We start from the raw sequence: 6,407 nt of genomic DNA, 5'->3' as shown, positions 1-6,407 counted from the left end.
GCACTCACCTGTATTCACTCACCACTGTCACAGTACTGTATAATCTTTTTTTTTTGTACATGTTGTATCAAAAATGATTTCTATTACACGAGAGTAGATGTTAAAACTTCATGCTGATTTGAACTCGGCTCTCGCAAAGATAAGCACCAACTAAGACGTAGCTTTACAGTAAACTAATGTGATCCATCTGCATCTCCATCCATTTGCGCTTCCTTCCATGTGATGATGTAGATATCCTTCTGTCTGGTGTTGATGGCTGAAGTGTAATGCTGGCTCCAGGGATCAGCTTATTGCCTCCCTAGCGCATCAGCATGACAACCATCTGGATTGAGCTAAGTAGGGTACATCTCTGGGGTCTTCAAATGGGCACCTTCCATCCTCTGTGTTTCGTTGACTAGCCCACGACACCTCAAGAGGGCTCAACTGATTCTAGCGTCCCAGCATCACCCCCCTCCATCCCCCACTCAACTCAGCCCAGCTTGCTTACCCGTACATCAGCGTTTCTTTCTTTCTATTGTACTTGAGATCCTCAGCCAGAATCTTTCCATCTCAACCACAGCCAGTTGCTGTTCCTCTCTGCTGCTTCAGATAAGTTATTTACTGTGCGACGCAACTCTTGGCCACTGAATCCGACGTCTCTGAAAAACCGGGTTGTAGAGTGTGCCACAAATCCTCGACAACCCACCTCCACTGGGTAAACCCGGACTCTCCATCCTCGCTGTTCCGCTTCAGTGGCTAGTTGAGCATACAGCAGTTTCTTCCTCTCATATGCCTCATCTACAGCATCCTCCCATGGCACTGTTAACTCTACCAGAAGAACAAGGCATGCTGATCCAGACCACAATATATGGTCGAAGGTTAGTGGTGGCAATCTCAGGTGGAAAAATAAGCTGTTGACCAGCATCTGCCAACATTTTCCAGTGTCTAGCAGCTTCCAGTTAGGTGAGGCTTGGTTTTAACACTTTTTCTTGGCGGTTGCTCTCCTGGGCGGAGGAATGTTGTCTTTTGTGTGTAATGTTTTAATGGAACTGGTGGCAACTTATTGGTCATGTTATGCTTGTCTTCCAATGCTAAGGCCAAACATCGCAGCACCTGGTCATGGCTAAGACCCACCTTACATCCTGTCAAAATGTGCCTTAATGTTGCAGGTTATGAACACAAAGGACATGAGGGATCCTCTCCTACCCAGAGGTTTAGGTTCTGTAGTGATGGGAGAACATCATATGTTGACCTGATGAGGAAACTGATCCTGCTCTATTCTATTGTCCATAGGTCTTGCCAGACGATCTTGCGTTGTTCCACACTCTACCATCTCATCCATTCTCCCTACTTGGCCTGGGAAACGGCCTTTACGCACCTCATCCTCTCCTCCTGCTTTTGTACCTTGTTGACTACCAGCTTCCTCTGTTGAGCTGGGGCTGCCTTGTGCCATGTAGTAAGAGCTGAACGGAGACCAAGGCCCCCTCTTCCATGCTGAACTTGCCCCATAATATCACTGATTCGAAGGGCAGCCTTTGCATCTTCCACAGCTTTGTTTGCCGCCCACTTTCTTCCAGTTTTCAACACAGGTGCTGCCTCCCTTATGCATTTGTCGCGTGACTCTACTAATGTAATTTCCAGTCGAACCTTGGTGCACTTAAACTCCTCGGTTAGAGCGGAGACTGGTAGCTGCAATATCCCTTTACTACAGTCTCACTGCTGAGGCAGTGTGGAACTCCTAACCATTTCCTGACATATGAATTGATTAACGCTTCCAGCTTCTCTACTGTTGTAAAAGAAACCTTGTACAGTCAGTGGCCACAGCAGCCTCGGCAGTTGACCAAACTGGAAGCACCAGAGTTTTAGTTTTCAAGGTAAAGCGCTGCTGTCTATGCTCTTCAACCCTTCCACTGATTGTTGTCTAACTTCTCCCACACGAACCGTGTCCTTTAGATCCCCATCGTACCATCTCCCAAGACTTTTCAGTGGCTTCCCAGACACTGTTGGTATTGCCTCACCATTAATGTAGAACCTTTTATCTACTACTTTACCTTTAATTATAGAGATGCTCCTTGATTTAGTGGGCTTGAATTGCATTCGTGCCCATTCAATGGTATTGGTTAATTTGCCCAATAACCGATTAGTGCAGGCTACTGTTGTAGGCATGGTTGTCATGTCATCCATGTATGCTTGAATTGGTGGTAGTCGCATTCTAGAAGCCAAGCGCTCTCCTCCCACTACTCATTTTGATGCCCTAATAATTACTTCCATTGCCATGGTAAAAGCCAGTGGAGAAATGGTGCATCCTGCCATTATTCCAACTTCTAGGCATTGCCATGTAGTGATGAATTCTGAAGTTGAAAAACTAAATTGCAAATCTCCAAGGTAGGCTTTCATTAAATTTGTTATTGTCATTGGTACACTGAAAAAATCAAATGCTGCCCAAAGAAGTTCATGTGGCACTGAACCATATGCATTAGCCAAATCCAGGAATGTCACATGGAGCTTCTTCCTCTCCTTTTTAGCTGATTTGATTTGTTGCCAGATCACACTGATGTGTTCTAAGCAGTTAACTGCTAACTGTGAAGCATTTTATCAGAAAACAGTGGTTTTATCTTTTCATCTTTTCCATTATTGCGCAATTCAGATCAGCTGCCCTCCATAGAAAACAATGGGAGAGCAGTGTACTGTTATTGTATAATGTTAGATATTGGTTTTATCTGCTATATTCACATGTCTTGTGTGGTGGCAGATTTTACAGTATCAATCATTTATCTCCTACATGAGATATATAAATATATATACAGTATATATTTTAAATGTATCAGATAATGTCACAACATGTTACATGACGGTGGAAATAAACACTGCACTGTCTGAACAATGCTGTACGTAAATAAAAATCCTAGAGTGCCTTTACGGAAGTCTGAGTACATGGAAAAGAGGAAATTGGCGATGCAGGTTCCCCTTCTGTTTTAATTGCAAATCGGTAAGCAGCTACTGTACTTGTGGTTTTGTGGTCATTTGTTTGATTAGGCATATGAGATGAAGAAACTTCAGTGTGCTCAACTAGCTGCTGAAGTGGAACTGTGAAATTGAAGAGTCCGGATTTACCCAGTGGAGGTGGTTTGTCTAGATTTGTAGCACATTCTACAACCCGGTTTCTCAGAGATGTCGGGTTCAGTGGCCAAGAGTTGTGTCACACAGTGGAGAACTTATCTGAAGCAGCAGAAAGGAGCAGCAACTGGCTGTGGTTGAGACGGAAAGATTCTGGCTGGGGATCTCAAGCACAATAGAAGGAAAGCAACACTGATGTACGGGTAAGTAAGCTGGGCTGAGTTGAGTGGGGGACGGAGGGGGGTGATGCTGGGACGCCAGAATTACAGTTGAGCCCTCTTGAGGTGTGGTGGGCTGGTCGACGAAACACAGAGGACGGAAGGTGTCCACTTGAAGACCCCAGAGATGTACCCTATTAGCTCAATCCAGACGGTTGCCATGCTGATGTGCTGGGGTGACGGCATCACAGCCGTTGTGTGTTCTGATGCGCTGGGGAGGCAAAACAAGCTGATCCCTGGAGCCAGCATTACAATTCAGCCATCAACACCATGCAGAAGGATATCTACATCATCAGATGGAACGCAAATGGATGGAGATGCAGATGGATCACATTAGTTTACTATAAATCTCCGTCTTAGTTGGTGTTTAAGTAGACAAATCTAAATCTAAAACAAAATGGCCAAAATGGTTTAATAGATCAATTAAAAAAAATATTCAGCGAAAAAAGGCACTTTACAGAGCGTTTAAAAGGGACCAAAAACAAAGTACACAGAAAGAGTACTTGGAACTGCAAACACAAGTTAGAAAGGAAATTAGAAAGTTCAAGAGAGAGATAGAAATCAATATTGCTAAGGGGGCTAAAACCAATTCCAAAATGTTTTTCCAATATTATAACAGCAAGAGAACATTCAACGAGGAGGTTAAATTTCTAAGAGACACAAATGGCAAAATCACAGACGAAGAAAAAAAAATAGCAAATATATTAAATGATTACTTTTCACAGGTTTTTACGAAGGAGGACACGGACAACATGCCCCACATGTCGACCTGTTCCTATCCAGTTTTAAATAACTTTAGCATAACAGAGGCAGAAGTGTTAAAGGGACTCGGAGCTCTTAAAATAAACAAATCCCCTGGGCCGGATGAGATCCTCCCAATAGTACTCAAAGAAATGAAAGACTGAAAGAAGGGCAGCAGTGTGGAGTAGTGGTTAGGGCTCTGGACTCTTGACCGGAGGGTTGTGGGTTCAATCCCCAGTGGGGGACACTGCTGTTGTACCCTTGAGTAAGGTACTTTACCTAGATTGCTCCAGTAAAAACCCAACTGTATAAATGGGTAATTGTATGTAAAAATAATGTGACATCTGTATAATGTGAAATAATGTATAATGTGATATCTTGTAACAATTGTAAGTCGCCCTAGATAAGGGCGTCTGCTAAGAAATAAATAATAATAATAATAAAGAAGTTATTTACAAACCGCTAACCAAGATCATGCAACAGTCTCTTGACACGGGTTGTACCTACAGACTGGAAAATTGCAAAGGTAATACTGATCCACAAAAAGGGAGACAAAACCGAACCAGGTAAGTACAGACCAATAAGCCTGACTTCTATTATATGTAAACTTATGGAAACTATAATAAGATCTAAAATGGAAAATTACCTATATGGTAACAATATCCTGGGAGACAGTCAGCATGGTTTTAGGAAAGGGAGATTGTGTCTAACTAACCTGCTTGACTTTTTTGAGGATGCAACATCGACAATGGATAATTGCAAAGCATACGACATGGTTTATTTAGATTTCCAGAAAGCTTTTGACAAAGTCCTGCATAAAAGAATATTAATTCTCAAACTGAACGCAGTAGGGATTCAAGTAAATGCATGCACATGGAATAGGGAGTGGTTAACATGTAGAAAACAGAAAGTACTGATTAGAGGAGAAACCTCAAAATGGAGCGAGGTAACCAGTGGTGTACCATAGGGATTAGTATTAGGTCCTCTGCTATTCCTAATCTACATTAATGATTTAGATCCTGGTATAGTAAGCAAACTTGTTAAATTTGCAGACAACACAAAAATAGGACCAGTGGCAAACACTGCTGCAGCAACAAAGGTCAATCAAAATGATCTAGACAGCATTCAGAACTGGGCAAACACATGGCAAATGACATTTAATAGAGAAAAGTGTATTGCACGCAGGCAATAATAATGTGCATTATAAATATCATATGGGAGATAGTGAAATTGTAGAAGGAATCTCTGAAAAAGACCTAGGTGTTTATGTTGACAAAGAAATGTCTTCATCTGGACAATGTGGGGAAGCTATAAAAAAAGTTCTGGTCACCTCATTTACAAAAAGGATATTGCTGCTCTAGAAAGAGTGCAAAGAAGAGCAACCAGAATTATCCCGGGTTTAAAAGGCATGTGGTATGCAGACAGGCTAAGAGAATTGAATCTATTCAGTCTTGAACAAAGAAGACTACGCGGTGATCTGATTCAAACATTCAAAATCCTAAAAGGTATAGACAATGTCGACCCAGGGGCCTTTTTTGACCTGAAAAAATAAACAAGGACCAGGGGTCACAAATGGAGATTAGATAAAGGGTCATTCAGAACAGAAAATAGGAGGCACTTTTTTACACAGAGAATTGTGAGGGTCTGGAACCAACTCCCCAGTAATGTTGTTGAAGCTGACACCCTGGGATCCTTCAAGAAGCTGCTTGATGAGATTCTGGGATCAATAAGCTACTAACAACCAAACGAGCAAGATGGGCTGAACGGCCTCCTCTCGTTTGTAAACTTTCTTATGTTCTTATTTTGGCAAGAGCTTAGTTCAAATCAGCATGAAGTTTTAACATCTACTCTCATGTAATGGAAATCAAATCAAATCATCAACATCAGACCACTATACCATTATAATTTATGATACACATGCCTTCATAATATTGTCCACATATTCTCCTCTCAATAACTTAGTATTTCCACACCAATTTTAGATAACCAAATTTGTTTGCTCATCAAGTCACATAAATTTGCTGAATTGTGAAAACAAAATGATATTATAAAGAACTTTTTGGGCCAAACTCAGTACACTGTACCCCTTTCTGATGGGCGTTTCAGATATGTTGATTCAACAGTTTGGTGAATCAACATATCTTATAATAATTGAAAAGTTGCTCCTGCAGCATGCAAGGCTGTGGTTGACCTGTGCGAGCTGAAAGCTTATTGGGACGAAGATTTGGTTACCTTTAACCGACTAGGAGCTAGCTTGTTGTTACATTAAAATGTAGAAAGCTGCTAGCCTGCACCTGTAAATATTATAAATATTTTCGCATCTTTGTAACATATTTGTTTTAAGTATAAAAA

The sequence above is a fragment of the Acipenser ruthenus genome, chromosome 2 (assembly GCF_902713425.1).
Source record: "Acipenser ruthenus chromosome 2, fAciRut3.2 maternal haplotype, whole genome shotgun sequence".
Taxonomy (NCBI): domain Eukaryota; kingdom Metazoa; phylum Chordata; class Actinopteri; order Acipenseriformes; family Acipenseridae; genus Acipenser; species Acipenser ruthenus.
This window is presented reverse-complemented; position numbering follows the sequence as displayed.